The sequence below is a fragment of the Oncorhynchus gorbuscha genome, linkage group LG13, assembly GCF_021184085.1.
Source record: "Oncorhynchus gorbuscha isolate QuinsamMale2020 ecotype Even-year linkage group LG13, OgorEven_v1.0, whole genome shotgun sequence".
Lineage (NCBI taxonomy): Eukaryota > Metazoa > Chordata > Actinopteri > Salmoniformes > Salmonidae > Oncorhynchus > Oncorhynchus gorbuscha.
In genome coordinates this window covers 8,486,298-8,503,483 of record NC_060185.1, presented here as the reverse complement: position 1 = coordinate 8,503,483, position 17,186 = coordinate 8,486,298, and the positions used below count along the sequence as shown (strand labels likewise).

At 46.5% G+C, this 17,186-nt stretch overlaps 1 pseudogene; it reads left to right on the top strand.

Moving 5' to 3' along the window:
* Nucleotides 1-246: 246 nt before the first annotated feature.
* LOC123993835 lies at nucleotides 247-4,809 on the top strand (annotated as a pseudogene).
* Nucleotides 4,810-17,186: the final 12,377 nt, after the last annotated feature.

The window sequence follows — 17,186 nt, the reverse complement described above, 5'->3', positions numbered from 1 at the left end:
GAAGCTATTTGACCGTCTCCACAGCGGCCCTGTTGATGAGGATGGGAGCGTGTCCAGCCTGGTTCTTCCTAGAGTCCACAATCAGCTCCTTTGTTTTGCTGATGTTAAGGGAGAGGTTGTTTACCTGCCACCACACCATAAGAGTGCCTACCTCCTCCCTGTAGGCTGTCTTGTCGTTGTTGGTAATCAGGCCTTCTACCGTCGTGTCGTCAGCGAACTGATGGAGTTGGAACTGTGTGTGAGGCCATGCAGTCTTGGGTATACAGGAGGGGATTGAGCATGCACCCTTGTTGAGGATCAGTGTCGAGGAGTTAACGTTGCCTACCTTCACCACTTCGGGGTGGCCCATCAGGAAGTCCAGGCCCCAGTTGCATAGGGAGGAGTTCAGACCCAGGGTCATGATCTATTTGTCTGTCTCACACTTAACCATCAAACATCAGACACCACTCAATCCCTACAGAGTTTTCATTTGAAGTGGGACGTTGTATGGGGACATGGAGTCATCTCATACTTAGACAATTTCTGAGGTCTGAAACATCTGAGAAAAGTAGATTTTGGAGTGAGCTATCATTGTAAGGTTTCTTTGTCAGGAAGACTTTGGGAGTTTGTGTGGACCAAGATAGTTTGTGTGGACCAAGATAGTTTGTGTGGACAAAAATAGTTTTTTGGACCAAGATAGTTTGTGTGGACCAAGATAGTTTGTTGGACCAAGATAGTTTGTGTGGACCAAGATAGTTTGTGTTGACCAAGATAGTTTGTTTGGACCAAGAAAGTTTGTTGGACCAAGATAGTTTCTTTAGACCTAGATAGTTTGTTTGGACCCTGACAGCAGACGGCGTGATGATCCAGAGTGTCTGAGATCACGACGCCGTGCGTGGGCCTGGTGGGTCTGATGGTTCTGATGGGAGGTGACAGCCTTAATCGGAGAGAACATCATCATCACTGAGATGCGCTGGGAGGGCCTGTGAATGAACTGCTGTAGACAAGCCAACATCAGGATGCAGTGTAAAGGTGTGTGACTCCCTGCTGTTATTCCCTGCGGACCTGCAGGTATGGTTATGTCCCAAATGGCACCCTATTCTGTATATATAGTTCGCTACTTTTGACCAGAGCCCTATAGCACCCTATGGACCCTGGTCAAAAGTAGTGCACCCTATGTGAATATGGTGCCATTTGGAACGAAGACTTTAAAATCATGTCAATAACTAACAAGTATTTACCCTATTTTTGGTCAAACTTTACTTCATGTATTGTAGCGAATACGGGGATTCAAACCCGGGGTGGAGCGACTGTCAACCCAACACCTTCAAGACGTTCCACCAAGAGGTCCAAACGTCTTGAAGAGGTAGCTAGATAATGGGTTAATGAGCTACAGTATGTATGGGTCTTCTCTTCCACAGGCTGCCAGGGGCTTGATATGCTGCTCTCTGGCCCTTTCAGGGATGGATCTACTGGTGGCTCTAGCAGCAATGGATCTACTGGTGGCTCTAGCAGGGATGGATCTACTGGTGGCTCTAGCAGGGATGGATCTACTGGTGGCTCTAGCAGAGATGGATCTACTGGTGGCTCTAGCAGGGATGGATCTACTGGTGGCTCTAGCAGGGATGGATCTACTGGTGGCTCTAGCAGAGATGGATCTACTGGTGGCTCTAGCAGGGATGGATCTACTAGGGACTCTAGCAGGGATGGATCTACTGGTGGCTCTAGCAGGGATGGATCTACTGGTGGCTCTAGCAGGGATGGATCTACTGGTGGGTCTAGCAGAGATGGATCTACTGGTGGCTCTAGCAGGGATGGATCTACTGGGGACTCTAGCAGGGATGGATCTACTGGGGACTCTAGCAGGGATGGATCTACTGGGGACTCTAGCTGGGATGGATCTACTGGTGGCTCTAGCAGCAATGGATCTACTGGTGACTCTAGCAGGGATGGATCTACTGGGGACTCTAGCTGGGATAGATCTATTGGTGGCTCTAGCAGGGATGGATCTACTGGGGACTCTAGCAGCAATGGATCTACTGGGGACTCTAGCTGGGATGGATCTACTGGTGGCTCTAGCAGCAATGGATCTACTGGTGACTCTAGCAGGGATGGATCTACTGGGGACTCTAGCAGGGATGGATCTACTGGGGACTCTAGTTGGGATGGATCTACTGGTGGATCTAGCAGGGATGGATCTACTGGTGGCTCTAGCAGGGATGGATCTACTGGGGACTCTAGCAGGGATGGATCTACTGGTGGCTCTAGCAGGGATGGATCTACTGGTGGCTCTAGCAGAGATGGATCTACTGGTGGCTCTGGCAGAGATGGATCTACTGGTGGCTCTGGCAGGGATGGATCTACTGGTAGCTCTAGCAGGGGTGGATCTACTGGTAGCTCTAGCAGGGATATATCTACTAGGGACTCTAGCTGGGATGGATCTACTGGTGGCTCTAGCAGGGATGGATCTACTGGGGGCTCTAGCAGGGATGGATCTACTGGAGACTCTAGCAGGGATGGATCTACTGGTCACTCTAGCAGGGATGGATCTACTGGGGGCTCTAGCAGGGATGGATCTACTGGGGGCTCTAGCAGGGATGGATCTACTGGGGACTCTAGCAGGGATGGATCTACTGGTGGCTCTAGCAGGGATGGATCTACTGGGGAGTCTAGCAGGGATGGATCTACTGGTGGCTCTAGCAGCAATGGATCTACTGGTGACTCTAGCAGGGATGGATCTACTGGGGGCTCTAGCAGGGATGGATCTACTGGTGGCTCTAGCAGGGATGGATCTACTGGTGGCTCTAGCAGAGATGGATCTACTGGTGGCTCTAGCAGGGATAGATCTACTGGGGACTCTAGCAGGGATGGATCTACTGGGGGCTCTAGTTGGGATGGATCTACTGGTGGCTCTAGCAGGGATGGATCTACTGGTGGCTCTAGCAGGGATGGATCTACTGGGGACTCTAGCAGGGATGGATCTACTGGTGGCTCTAGCAGGGATGGATCTACTGGGGGCTCTAGCAGGGATGGATCTACTGGGGACTCTAGCAGGGATGGATCTACTGGGGGCTCTAGCAGGGATGGATCTACTGGTGACTCTAGCAGGGATGGATCTACTGGGGACTCTAGCAGGGATGGATCTACTGGTGGCTCTAGCAGGGATGGATCTACTGGGGGCTCTAGCAGGGATGGATCTACTGGGGACTCTAGCAGGGATGGATCTACTGGGGGCTCTAGCAGGGATGGATCTACTGGGGAGTCTAGCAGGGATGGATCTACTGGTGGCTCTAGCAGGGATGGATCTACTGGTGGCTCTAGCAGCAATGGATCTACTGGTGACTCTAGCAGGGATGGATCTACTGGGGACTCTAGCAGGGATGGATCTACTGGTGGCTCTAGCAGGGATGGATCTACTGGTGGCTCTAGCAGGGATGGATCTACTGGGGACTCTAGCAGGGATGGATCTACTGGTGGCTCTAGCAGGGATGGATCTACTGGGGACTCTAGCAGGGATGGATCTACTGGGGGCTCTAGCAGGGATGGATCTACTGGGGACTCTAGCAGGGATGGATCTACTGGGGGCTCTAGCAGGGATGGATCTACTGGTGACTCTAGCAGGGATGGATCTACTGGGGACTCTAGCAGGGATGGATCTACTGGTGGCTCTAGCAGGGATGGATCTACTGGGGGCTCTAGCAGGGATGGATCTACTGGGGACTCTAGCAGGGATGGATCTACTGGGGGCTCTAGCAGGGATGGATCTACTGGGGAGTCTAGCAGGGATGGATCTACTGGTGGCTCTAGCAGGGATGGATCTACTGGTGGCTCTAGCAGCAATGGATCTACTGGTGACTCTAGCAGGGATGGATCTACTGGGGACTCTAGCAGGGATGGATCTACTGGTGGCTCTAGCAGGGATGGATCTACTGGTGGCTCTAGCAGGGATGGATCTACTGGGGACTCTAGCAGGGATGGATCTACTGGTGGCTCTAGCAGGGATGGATCTACTGGGGGCTCTAGCAGGGATGGATCAACTGGGAGTCTAGCAGGGATGGATCTACTGGTGGCTCTAGCAGGGATGGATCAACTGGGGAGTCTAGCAGGGATGGATCTACTGGTGGCTCTAGCAGGGATGGATCTACTGGTGGCTCTAGCAGCAATGGATCTACTGGTGACTCTAGCAGGGATGGATCTACTGGGGACTCTAGCAGGGATGGATCTACTGGTGGCTCTAGCAGGGATGGATCTACTGGGGAGACTAGCAGGGATGGATCTACTGGTGGCTCTAGCAGGGATGGATCTACTGGTGGCTCTAGCAGCAATGGATCTACTGGTGACTCTAGCAGGGATGGATCTACTGGGGACTCTAGCTGGGATGGATCTACTGGTGGCTCTAGCAGGGATGGATCTACTGGTGGCTCTAGCAGGGATGGATCTACTGGGGACTCTAGCAGGGATGGATCTACTGGTGGCTCTAGCAGGGATGGATCTACTGGGGAGTCTAGCAGGGATGGATCTACTGGTGGCTCTAGCTGGGATGCGCTGCACGTCCTGTATCCAGGACAACGACTGTGCTAAAAACCTCATCCTTATGGTGGCTGGAGACATGTCGTTTCTGGACTTTATCTGTGTATTTATCCCAGTCTCCTGGATGGCTCACGGCATCATCCGTGACTTCTATAACCCTCCTGCCGATCAACACCCAGCACACACTGCTGAGGGAGAAGCTCTACATCGGCTGGGTCACCGGGAGCCTTCCTCTTGTCCTCGGGGCTTCTCTTCGTCTGTCACCGTGTCCCCTCCAACAAAGCCTTGTTGGGTATCTAGCACTCAGCCAACAAGATCAACAAACCCACCGTGACATGGTGCCATCCCATCTCCAGTGTCCCTAGCATGAAGGTTCAGGACCGGCCTAAACCACCGCCAAAGCCACAGTTTCGATGGACACGAACACCAGTCTCTGTCTCTTAACAACTCTCCTTATGGACAACAAGGAGTCGTCATTTGAGTTTGAGTTTATTTTATTTTTACAGGAACAGTGCACGTTAATCAACGTTGAACACTCTTGCTGAAGTGTATGATGCTAGGTTGGTGAAGAATGTTGGGCCGCTGGTCTATCATCATGGCAGTGTTAATGGACACCATCTCTCCACCTCTAACAGCTACAACAACATCAGACGCCACACTCCTATAGCCATTCCATACTCCTACAGCCAACAGACCGTTCCATACTCCTATACAGACCATTCCATACTCCTATAGCCAACAGACCATTCCATACTCCTACAGCCAACAGACCGTTCCATACTCCTATACAGACCATTCCATACTCCTATAGCCAACAGACCATTCCATACTCGTATAGCCAACAGACCATTCCATACTCCTATAGCCAACAGACCATTCCATACTCCTACAGCCAACAGACCATTCCATACTCCTATAGCCAACAGACCGTTCCATACTCCTATAGCCAACAGACCATTCCATACTCCTATAGCCAACAGACCATTCCATACTCCTATAGACAACAGACCATTCCATACTCCTACAGCCAACAGACCATTCCATACTCCTACACAGACCATTCCATACTCCTATAGCCAAAAGACAATTCCATAGTCCTATACAGACCATTCCATACTCCTACAGCCAACAGACCGTTCCATACTCCTATAGCCAACAGACCGTTCCATACTCCTATAGCCAACAGGCCGTTCCATACTCCTACAGCCAACAGACCATTCCATACTCCTATAGCCAACAGACCGTTCCATACTCCTACAGCCAACAGACCATTCTATACTCCTACAGCCAACAGACCATTCCATACTCCTATAGCCAACAGACCATTCCATACTCCTATAGCCAACAGACCATTCCATACTCCTATACAGACCATTCCATACTCCTATAGCCAACAGACCATTCCATACTCCTACAGCCAACAGACCATTCCATACTCCTATACAGACCATTCCATACACCTATACAGACCATTCCATACTCCTATACAGACCATTCCATACTCCAATACAGACCATTCCATACTCCTATAGCCAACAGACCATTCCATACTCCTACACAGACCATTCCATACTCCTACAGCCAACAGACCATTCCATACTCCTATAGCCAACAGACCGTTCCATACTCCTATAGCCAACAGACCATTCAATACTCCTATACAGACCATTCCATACTCCTATACAGACCATTCCATACTCCTACAGCCAACAGACCATTCCATACTCCTATACAGACTATTCCATACTCCTATACAGACCATTCCATACTCCTATACAGACCATTCCATACTCCTATACAGACCATTCCATACTCCTATAGCCAACAGACCATTCCATACTCCTACAGCCAACAGACCATTCCATACTCCTATACAGACCATTCCATACTCCTATACACACCATTCCATACTCCTACAGCCAACAGACCATTCCATACTCCTATAGCCAACAGACCATAACATACTCCTATACAGACCATTCCATACTCCTATACAGACCATTCCATACTCCTATACACACCATTCCATACTCCTACAGCCAAGTCGCTCTGGATAAGAGCGTCTGCTAAATGACTTAAATGTAAATGTAAATGTAACAGACCATTCCATACTCCTATAGCCAACAGACCATTCCATACTCCTATACACACCATTCCATACCCCTATAGCCAACAGACCATTCCATACCCCTATAGCCAACAGACCATTCCATACTCCTATAGCCAACAGACCGTTCCATACTCCTATACAGACCATTCCATACTCCTACAGCCAACAGACCATTCCATATAATTTGTAAGTCGCTCTGGATAAGAGCGTCTGCTAAATGACTTAAATGTAAATGTAAATGTAATACAGACCGTTCCATACTCCTACAGCCAACAGATCATTCCATACTCCTATACAGACCATTCCATACTCCTATACAGACCATTCCATACTCCTATAGCCAACAGACCGTTCCATACTCCTATACAGACCATTCCATACTCCTACAGCCAACAGACCATTCCATACTCCTATAGCCAACAGACCATTCCATACTCCTATAGCCAACAGACCATTCCATACTCCTATACAGACCATTCCATACTCCTATAGCCAACAGACCATTTCATACTCCTATACAGACCATTCCATACTCCTATAGCCAACAGACCATTCCATACTCCTACAGCCAACAGACCATTCCATACTCCTATACAGACCATTCCATACTCCTATAGCCAACAGACCATTCCATACTCCTATACAGACCATTCCATACACCTATACCGACCATTCCATACTCCTATAGCCAACAGACCGTTCCATACTCCTATACAGACCATTCCATACTCCTATAGCCAACAGACCATTCCATACTCCTATACAGACCATTCCATACTCCTATAGCCAACAGACCATTCCATACTCCTATACAGACCATTCCATACTCCTATACAGACCATTCCATACTCCTATAGCCAACAGACCATTCCATACTCCTATACAGACCATTCCATACTCCTATAGCCAACAGACCATTCCATACTCCTATACAGACCATTCCATACTCCTATACAGACCATTCCATACTCCTATAGCCAACAGACCATTCCATACTCCTATAGCCAACAGACCATTCCATACTCCTACACAGACCATTCCATACTCCTATAGCCAACAGACCATTCCATACTCCTACAGCCAACAGACCGTTCCATACTCCTACAGCCAACAGACCATTTCATACTCCTATACAGACCATTCCATACTCCTATAGCCAACAGACCATTCCATACTCCTACAGCCAACAGACCATTCCATACTCCTATACAGACCATTCCATACTCCTATAGCCAACAGACCATTCCATACTCCTATACAGACCATTCCATACTCCTATACAGACCATTCCATACTCCTATAGCCAACAGACCGTTCCATACTCCTATACAGACCATTCCATACTCCTATAGCCAACAGACCATTCCATACTCCTATACAGACCATTCCATACTCCTATAGCCAACAGACCATTCCATACTCCTATACAGACCATTCCATACTCCTATACAGACCATTCCATACTCCTATAGCCAACAGACCATTCCATACTCCTATACAGACCATTCCATACTCCTATAGCCAACAGACCATTCCATACTCCTATACAGACCATTCCATACTCCTATACAGACCATTCCATACTCCTATAGCCAACAGACCATTCCATACTCCTATAGCCAACAGACCATTCCATACTCCTACACAGACCATTCCATACTCCTATAGCCAACAGACCATTCCATACTCCTACAGCCAACAGACCGTTCCATACTCCTACAGCCAACAGACCATTCCATACTCCTATACAGACCATTCCATACTCCTATACAGACCATTCCATACTCCTATACAGACCATTCCATACTCCTATAGCCAACAGACCATTCCATACTCCTATACAGACCATTCCATACTCCTATAGCCAACAGACCATTCCATACTCCTATACAGACCATTCCATACTCCTATACAGACCATTCCATACTCCTATACAGACCATTCCATACTCCTATAGCCAACAGACCATTCCATACTCCTATAGCCAACAGACCGTTCCATACTCCTATACAGACCGTTCCATACTCCTATAGCCAACAGACCATTCCATACTCCTATAGCCAACAGACTGAGATGTAATCTAAACCTCCATTAGACTGATAGAAATCCTCATAATTTTGTTTAATGATTTTTCAATTTGAGTGTAATTATTTCTATAAAGCCTACACTTCTAACGCGGGCAGGTGTCTTCATGACAATTTTATTTTACTAGGGAAGTCAGTTAAGAACCAATTCTTATTTTCAATGATGGCCCAGGAACAGTGGGTTAACTGGTCTAGGAACAGTGGGTTAACTGGTCTAGGAATAGTGGGTTAACTGGTCTAGGAACAGTGGGTTAACTGGTCTAGGAACCTTGGGTTAACAGGTCTAGGAACAGTGGGTTAACTACCTTGTTCAGGGGCAGAATGACATATTTTTACCTTGTCAGCTCAGGGATTCAGCTCAGGGTTACAAGTCCAACGCTCTAACCGCTAGACTACCTGCCTCTAACTACTAGACTACCTGCCTCTAACCACTAGGCTACCTGCCTCTAACCATTAGGCTACCTGCCTCTAACCATTAGGCTACCTGCCTCTAACCTCTAGACTACCTGCCTCTAACCACTAGGCTACCTGCCTCCTCTAACCACTAGGCTACCTGCCTCCTCTAACCACTAGGCTACCTGCCTCTAACCACTAGGCTACCTGACACTAACCACTAGGCTACCTGCCTCTTCTAACCACTAGGCTACCTGACTCTAACTGCTAGGCTACCTGCCTCTAACCACTAGGCTACCTGCCTCTAACCACTAGGCTACCTGCCTCTAACCACTAGACTACCTGCCTCTAACCACTAGGCTACCTGCCTCTAACCACTAGACTACCTGCCACTAACCACTAGACTACCTGCCTCTAACCACTAGGCTACCTGCCTCCTCTAACCACTAGGCTACCTGCCTCCTCTAACCACTAGGCTACCTGCCTCCTCTAACCACTAGGCTACCTGCCTCCTCTAACCACTAGGCTACCTGCCTCTAACCACTAGGCTACCTGACACTAACCACTAGGCTACCTGCCTCTTCTAACCACTAGGCTACCTGACTCTAACTGCTAGGCTACCTGCCTCTAACCACTAGGCTACCTGCCTCTAACCACTAGGCTACCTGCCTCTAACCACTAGACTACCTGCCTCTAACCACTAGGCTACCTGCCTCTAACCACTAGACTACCTGCCACTAACCACTAGACTACCTGCCTCTAACCACTAGGCTACCTGCCTCTAACCACTAGACTACCTGCCACTAACCACTAGACTACCTGCCTCTAACCACTAGGCTACCTGCCTCCTCTAACCACTAGGCTACCTGCCTCCTCTAACCACTAGGCTACCTGCCTCCTCTAACCACTAGGCTACCTGCCTCCTCTAACCACTAGGCTACCTGCCTCTAACCACTAGGCTACCTGACACTAACCACTAGGCTACCTGCCTCTTCTAACCACTAGGCTACCTGACTCTAACTGCTAGGCTACCTGCCTCTAACCACTAGGCTACCTGCCTCTAACCACTAGGCTACCTGCCTCTAACCACTAGACTACCTGCCTCTAACCACTAGGCTACCTGCCTCTAACCACTAGACTACCTGCCTCTAACCACTAGACTACCTGCCTATAACCACTAGGCTACCTGCCTCTAACCACTAGGCTACCTGCCTCTAACCACTAGGCTACCTGCCTCTAACCACTAGACTACCTGCCTCTAACCACTAGACTACCTGCCTCTAACCACTAGGCTACCTGCCTCTAACCACTAGACTACCTGCCACTAACCACTAGACTACCTGCCTCTAACCACTAGACTACCTGCCTCTAACCACTAGGCTACCTGCCTCTAACCACTAGACTACCTGCCTCTAACCACTAGGCTACCTGCCTCTAACCACTAGGCTACCTGCCTCTAACCACTAGACTACCTGCCTCTAACCACAAGAGCAGCTGCTCACCGATATGACAGCTCCAATTCAGTTCCACCTCCGACACACAGCCAAAACATCCGGCATGCGGGTGTCTGCTATCGCTGGTTACCACTTGATCTGATTGAATCTAGGCCTAAATGATTGAATTCACGTTGAGCGTAAGGGACAGTTACAGCATCTAGAGACCCTATTACTGTTGTTTTGTAAATATATACAGAGGTGACATTGTTGTGTAGTGCGTCTCAAGTGGCACCCTATTCCCTGTATAGAGGACTACTTTTGACCAGAGCCCATAGGGCTCTGTTCAAAGTAGTGCACCATGTAGGGGATAGGGTGCCACTTGGGACGTAACACTGGGTTTGTTTGTCCCATAACACACAAACCCCTATAGCCAATGCCCTGAGAAAACACACCACGTCAGCTACACACAATCTAATTTAAACACCGTCAATATGTCACCTAAGAACACTGCGTGGAATGCTGCTATTACCATGTTAAACTGTTCTGTCATTATGTACAGGACACATCACTTCTCCACGAGAGATAACAAGACGGGACATCTGCAATGACCGTAGGGAGCCACTCACGTATTCATCCCAAAAAGAAGGGGCAATTTGGGATCGCATCACCAGTCTGGTCCTGAAGGAAGGAACCTAGTGACAGTCTAGAGACAGTGTAATGTTAGTGACAGTGTAATGTTAGTGACAGTCTAGAGACAGTGTAATGTTAGTGACAGTCTAGAGACAGTGTAATGTTAGTGACAGTCTAGAGACAGTGTAATGTTAGTGACAGTCTAGAGACAGTGTAATGTTAGTGACAGTCTAGAGACAGTGTAATGTTAGTGACAGTGTAATGTTAGTGACAGTCTAGAGACAGTGTAATGTTAGTGACAGTCTAGAGACAGTGTAATGTTAGTGACAGTCTAGAGACAGTGTAATGTTAGTGACAGTCTAGAGACAGTGTAATGTTAGTGACAGTCTAGAGACAGTGTAATGTTAGTGACAGTCTAGAGACAGTGTAATGTTAGTGACAGTGTAATGTTAGTGACAGTCTAGAGACAGTGTAATGTTAGTGACAGTCTAGAGACAGTGTAATGTTAGTGACAGTCTAGAGACAGTGTAATGTTAGTGACAGTGTAATGTTAGTGACAGTGTAATGTTAGTGACAGTCTAGAGACAGTGTAATGTTAGTGACAGTCTAGAGACAGTGTAATGTTAGTGACAGTCTAGAGACAGTGTAATGTTAGTGACTAGAGACAGTGTAATGTTAGTGACAGTCTAGAGACAGTGTAATGTTAGTGACAGTCTAGAGACAGTGTAATGTTAGTGACAGTCTAGAGACAGTGTAATGTTAGTGACAGTCTAAAGACAGTGTAATGTTAGTGACAGTCTAAAGACAGTGTAATGTTAGTGACAGTCTAGAGACAGTGTAATGTTAGTGACAGTCTAGAGACAGTGTAATGTTAGTGACAGTCTAGAGACAGTGTAATGTTAGTGACAGTCTAGAGACAGTGTAATGTTAGTGACAGTCTAGAGACAGTGTAATGTTAGTGACAGTCTAGAGACAGTGTAATGTTAGTGACAGTCTAGAGACAGTGTAATGTTAGTGCCAGTCTAGCGACAGTGTAATGTTAGTGACAGTCTAGAGACAGTGTAATGTTAATGACAGTCTAGAGACAGTGTAATGTTAGTGCCAGTCTAGAGACAGTGTAATGTTAGTGACAGTCTAGAGACAGTGTAATGTTAGTGACAGTATAGAGATATAGAGACAGTATAGTGTTAGTGACAGCATAATGTTAGTGACAGTTTAGAGACTAAGATACAGCATAATGTTAGTGACAGTGTAGAGACAGTATAATGTTAGTGACAGTGTAGAGACAGTATAATAGAGACAGTGAAAATTTCCAGTAACTTTTCTCTACAGCTGGCCATGTCTAGCTACCCCAAGCCAACAGTCCGCCCAATGTTAGTGAGCCTCCCCAGTCTTCACCCAAATCCAGATAGCAGATGTTCTGAAAGAGCTGCAAAACCTGGACCCGTGTAAATAGCTAGACAGACCATCTCTTTCTAAAATTATCCGCTGCCATTGTTGCAACCCCTATTACCAGTCTGTTCAATCTCTCTTTGACAGTCTAGAGATCCTTAAAGTGAAAGCTGCCACAATCACCCCTCTTCAAAGGGGGTGACAGTCAAATTGATATAGACCTATATCCACAGTGCCTCTCTAAATTCAAAAACAAGTTAATAAACAGATCACTGACCATTTAGAATCCCAGTGTAATGTGCAATCCGGTTAGAGCCGGTCACGGGTCTCAGCCATGCACACGGTACTAAACGATATCATTTAGTAAAAGACAGTCTGTGCAGCAGTCTTCACGAGTGCCAAGGCTTTCGACTCTGTCATTCATCATTTTTAGTCAGAATCAACAGCCTTGGTTTCTCAAATGACTGTTCGCCTGGTGACAAGTCTCAGACAGAGTTCCGTGTGTAATGTTAGTGACAGTCTGAGGGTCCAACAAGGTTCAATTGTCAGGCCAATGTAGTATATCAATGATGTCGATCTTGCTGCTGGTGATTCCCTGATCCCTGATCCACCTCTACGCAGACGACATCATTCTGCCCTTCTTTGGACACTGTGTTAACTAAGTCCAAACAGTCTTCAATGACATACAACACTCCTTCCGTGGCCTCCAACTGCTCTTCAACGTAGTAAAACCAAATGCATGCTTTTATTAGAGACATAGTCCAACATCACTACCCTGGACGGTTCTGACCTAGAATATGTGGACAACTAAATACCTAGGTGTCTGGCTAGACTTAAACTCTCCTTCCAGACAATTATTAAACATCTCCAATCCAAAATCAAATCTAGAATCGGCTTTTATTTGCAACACAGCTTCCTTCACTCACGCAGCCAAACATATCCTTGTAAAACTGATTTTCCCACCAATCCTCGACTTCGGCGATGTCATCTACAAAATTGCTTCCAATACTCTACTCAGCAAACTGGATGCAGTCTATCACAGTGCCATCCATTTTGTTACCAAAGCCCTTATATCACCCACCACTGCGACCTGTATGACAGTCGGCTGGGCTAATATTCAGTGACCCACTGGCTACAGGTCATCTATAAGTCTATACTAGGTAAAGCTCAGCCTTATCTCAGTTTACTGGTCACCATAACAACACCCAGTGCTCCAGTATAATGTTAGTGACAGTGTAGAGACAGAGACAGCATAATGTTAGTGACAGTGTAGAAGCAGAGACAGTATAATGTTGGTCACAGTGTAGAGACCTGAACAAAGGGGTTAGGGGTGTGTCCTTTCACCACTATTTATGCTAATTAGATGAAGGTTCAAGGAAACAATATGAGCCTTTTCGAGCTTTTTCAGATGGGGATAGTATTTTAAACAGACCAGCAACCTTCAAGAATGGTGCAGGTCAAGTGCCCTCCACATCAATGTGTAAAAGACAAAGGAGATGATCATCAATGGAAACAAGACAGTGTCCCAACCACTGTCTCTGAATGACCAACCAGTCGAGGTGGTTGAGTGTTTCAAATACCTTGATAACAAGCTGAGTTTTACAGAGAACAAAGACTGTATTAAAATAAATATTAAAAAGCAAGCCAGGGTTTGTTTTTAATCAGAAAATGTAAGAGCTTGGGGTCAGCTAGGATGTTCTGGAGAGGGTGTACAGCAGCTTGGTGGAGAGCATCCTCACGATGACAGTCTGGTAATCTGAGCTGGTATAGAGCATCCTCACGTATCAACATGACAGTCTGGTAATCTGAGCTGGTATAGAGCATCCTCACGTTCAACATGACAGTCTGGTAATCTGAGCTGGTATAGAGCATCCTCACGTTCAACATGACAGTCTGGTAATCTGAGCTGGTGGAGAGCATCCTCACGTTCAATATGACAGTCTGGTAATCTGAACTGGTGGAGAAGATCCTCAAGTTCAATATGACAGTCTGGTAATCTGAGCTGGTATAGAGCATCCTCACGTTCAACATGATAGTCTGGTAATCTGAACTGGTATAGAGCATCCTCATCAATATGACAGTCTGGTAATCTGAGCTGGTGGAGTGATCCTCAGTCAACATGACAGTCTGGTAATCTGAACTGGTATAGAGCATCCTCACGTTCAACATGACAGTCTGGTAATCTGAACTGGTATAGAGCATCCTCACGTTCAACATGACAGTCTGGTAATCTGAGCTGGTATAGAGCATCCTCATGTTCAATATGACAGTCTGGTAATAGAGATCCTCAGCTCAACATGACAGTCTGGTAATCTGAGCTGGTATAGAGCATCCTCACGTTCAACATGACAGTCTGGTAATCTGAGCTGGTATAGAGCATCCTCACGTCAACATGACAGTCTGTAATCTGAGTTGGTATAGAGCATCCTCACGTTCAATATGACAGTCTGGTAATCTGAGTTGGTGGAGAGCATCCTCACGTTCAATATGACAGTCTGGTAATCTGAGCTGGTGGAGAGCATCCTCACGTTCAATATGACAGTCTGGTATGGTAATCTGAGCCTGAGGAGCAAAAGCAAACTGACCAGAATAGTAAACACAGCCAGCAACGTCATTGGTCAACCACAGGCACAGTTGAGTAGTCTGTTCCACAAGGCAACCAAAAGAGGTACTTGCAGTTGTTGGCAACCCCCCACCCCCTCTACACCCTCAGTTGAGGTTTCCTCTGGTATCAGAATGACCATGGTCAAGAAGAACGTGCTCAAATATTAATTTGTTCCTTGTGCTAGTGACTACTAAATACAACGTAAAATGTATGGGTTTTATGGACTTATCTATCTAGTGCAGTTGGGACAGTGGGTTGTGAGTGACTGTCCTCTATGTTGTTATGGTTATGTGGTATGATGGAGTGACTGGTTTAAATGTGTCTGAGAGACAATGTGTGTGTATGTGATCGTTTTAATGGAAGGTGAGGACAAAGAAAACTGTCCATCATTTATGAACAACAAAGTTTATTGTATTCTAGAGACAGTGTAACAGTAGTGACAGTATAGAGACAGGGTAACGTTAGTGACAGTATAGAGACAAAGAGACAGGGTAACGTTAGTGACAGTATAGAGACATAGAGACAGTGGAACGTTAGTGACAGTATAGAGACATAGAGACAGGGTAACGTTAGTGACAGTATAGAGACATAGAGACAGGGTAACGGTAGTGACAGTATAGAGACAGGGTAACGTTAGTGACAGTATAGAGACATAGAGACAGGGTAACGGTAGTGACAGTATAGAGACATAGAGACAGGGTAACGGTAGTGACAGTATAGAGACAGGGTAACGTTAGTGACAGTATAGAGACATAGAGACAGGGTAACGGTAGTGACAGTATAGAGACATAGAGACAGGGTAACGTTAGTGACAGTATAGAGACATAGAGACAGTGGAATGTTAGTGACAGTATAGAGACATAGAGACAGTGGAACGTTAGTGACAGTATAGAGACATAGAGACAGGGTAACGGTAGTGACAGTATAGAGACATAGAGACAGGGTAACGTTAGTGACAGTATAGAGACATAGAGACATAGAGACAGGGTAACGGTAGTGACAGTATAGAGACAGGGTAACGTTAGTGACAGTATAGAGACATAGAGACATAGAGACAGGGTAACGTTAGTGACAGTATAGAGACAGAGAGACAGGGTAACGGTAGTGACAGTATAGAGACATAGAGACAGTGTAACGTTAGTGACAGTATAGAGACATAGAGACAGGGTAACGTTAGTGACAGTATAGAGACAGGGTAAGTAGTGACAGTATAGAGACATAGAGACAGGGTAACGTTAGTGACAGTATAGAGACATAGAGACAGTGGAACGTTAGTGACAGTATAGAGACATAGAGACAGTGTAACGTTAGTGACAGTATAGAGACATAGAGACAGGGTAACGTTAGTGACAGTATAGAGACATAGAGACAGGGTAACGTTAGTGACAGTATAGAGACATAGAGACAGGGTAACGGTAGTGACAGTATAGAGACATAGAGACAGGGTAACGTTAGTGACAGTATAGAGACATAGAGACAGGGTAACGTTAGTGACAGTATAGAGACATAGAGACAGGGTAACGGTAGTGACAGTATAGAGACATGGAGACAGGGTAACGTTAGTGACAGTATAGAGACAGTGGAACGTTAGAGTGACGGTGTAATGTAAGTGTAATATCTCCTTTTCACCACTAGATGGAAGCAGAGAACACCATGAGAGTTCCAACCAGGCCTTTCCTACAGGAGCGTCATCTCATCAGTCCTAAGGACCCTAAGGCCTGGATTCAATCCGTATTGCGGGAGAACCCGAAACAAACATTTAAAGTTAATTTTCCCGATTGAGCCGACATATGCAGCATTTACCGTGAGTGCAGTTTCCATGGAAACTGAAATATTGCTTTTAAATTTCAAATCGAGCTCATTTTGCAGGATAATTTCAGGGTACAGGTTGAATTGAGCCCTAACTCATCCTCGAGTCTACTTTGTGTCCCAAATGGCACTCTATTCCCTATATAGTGCCCTATGATCTGTGGTTAACACTACACTAAGTGTTAGCACCACCATTAAAGAACAATGTTTGTGACAAT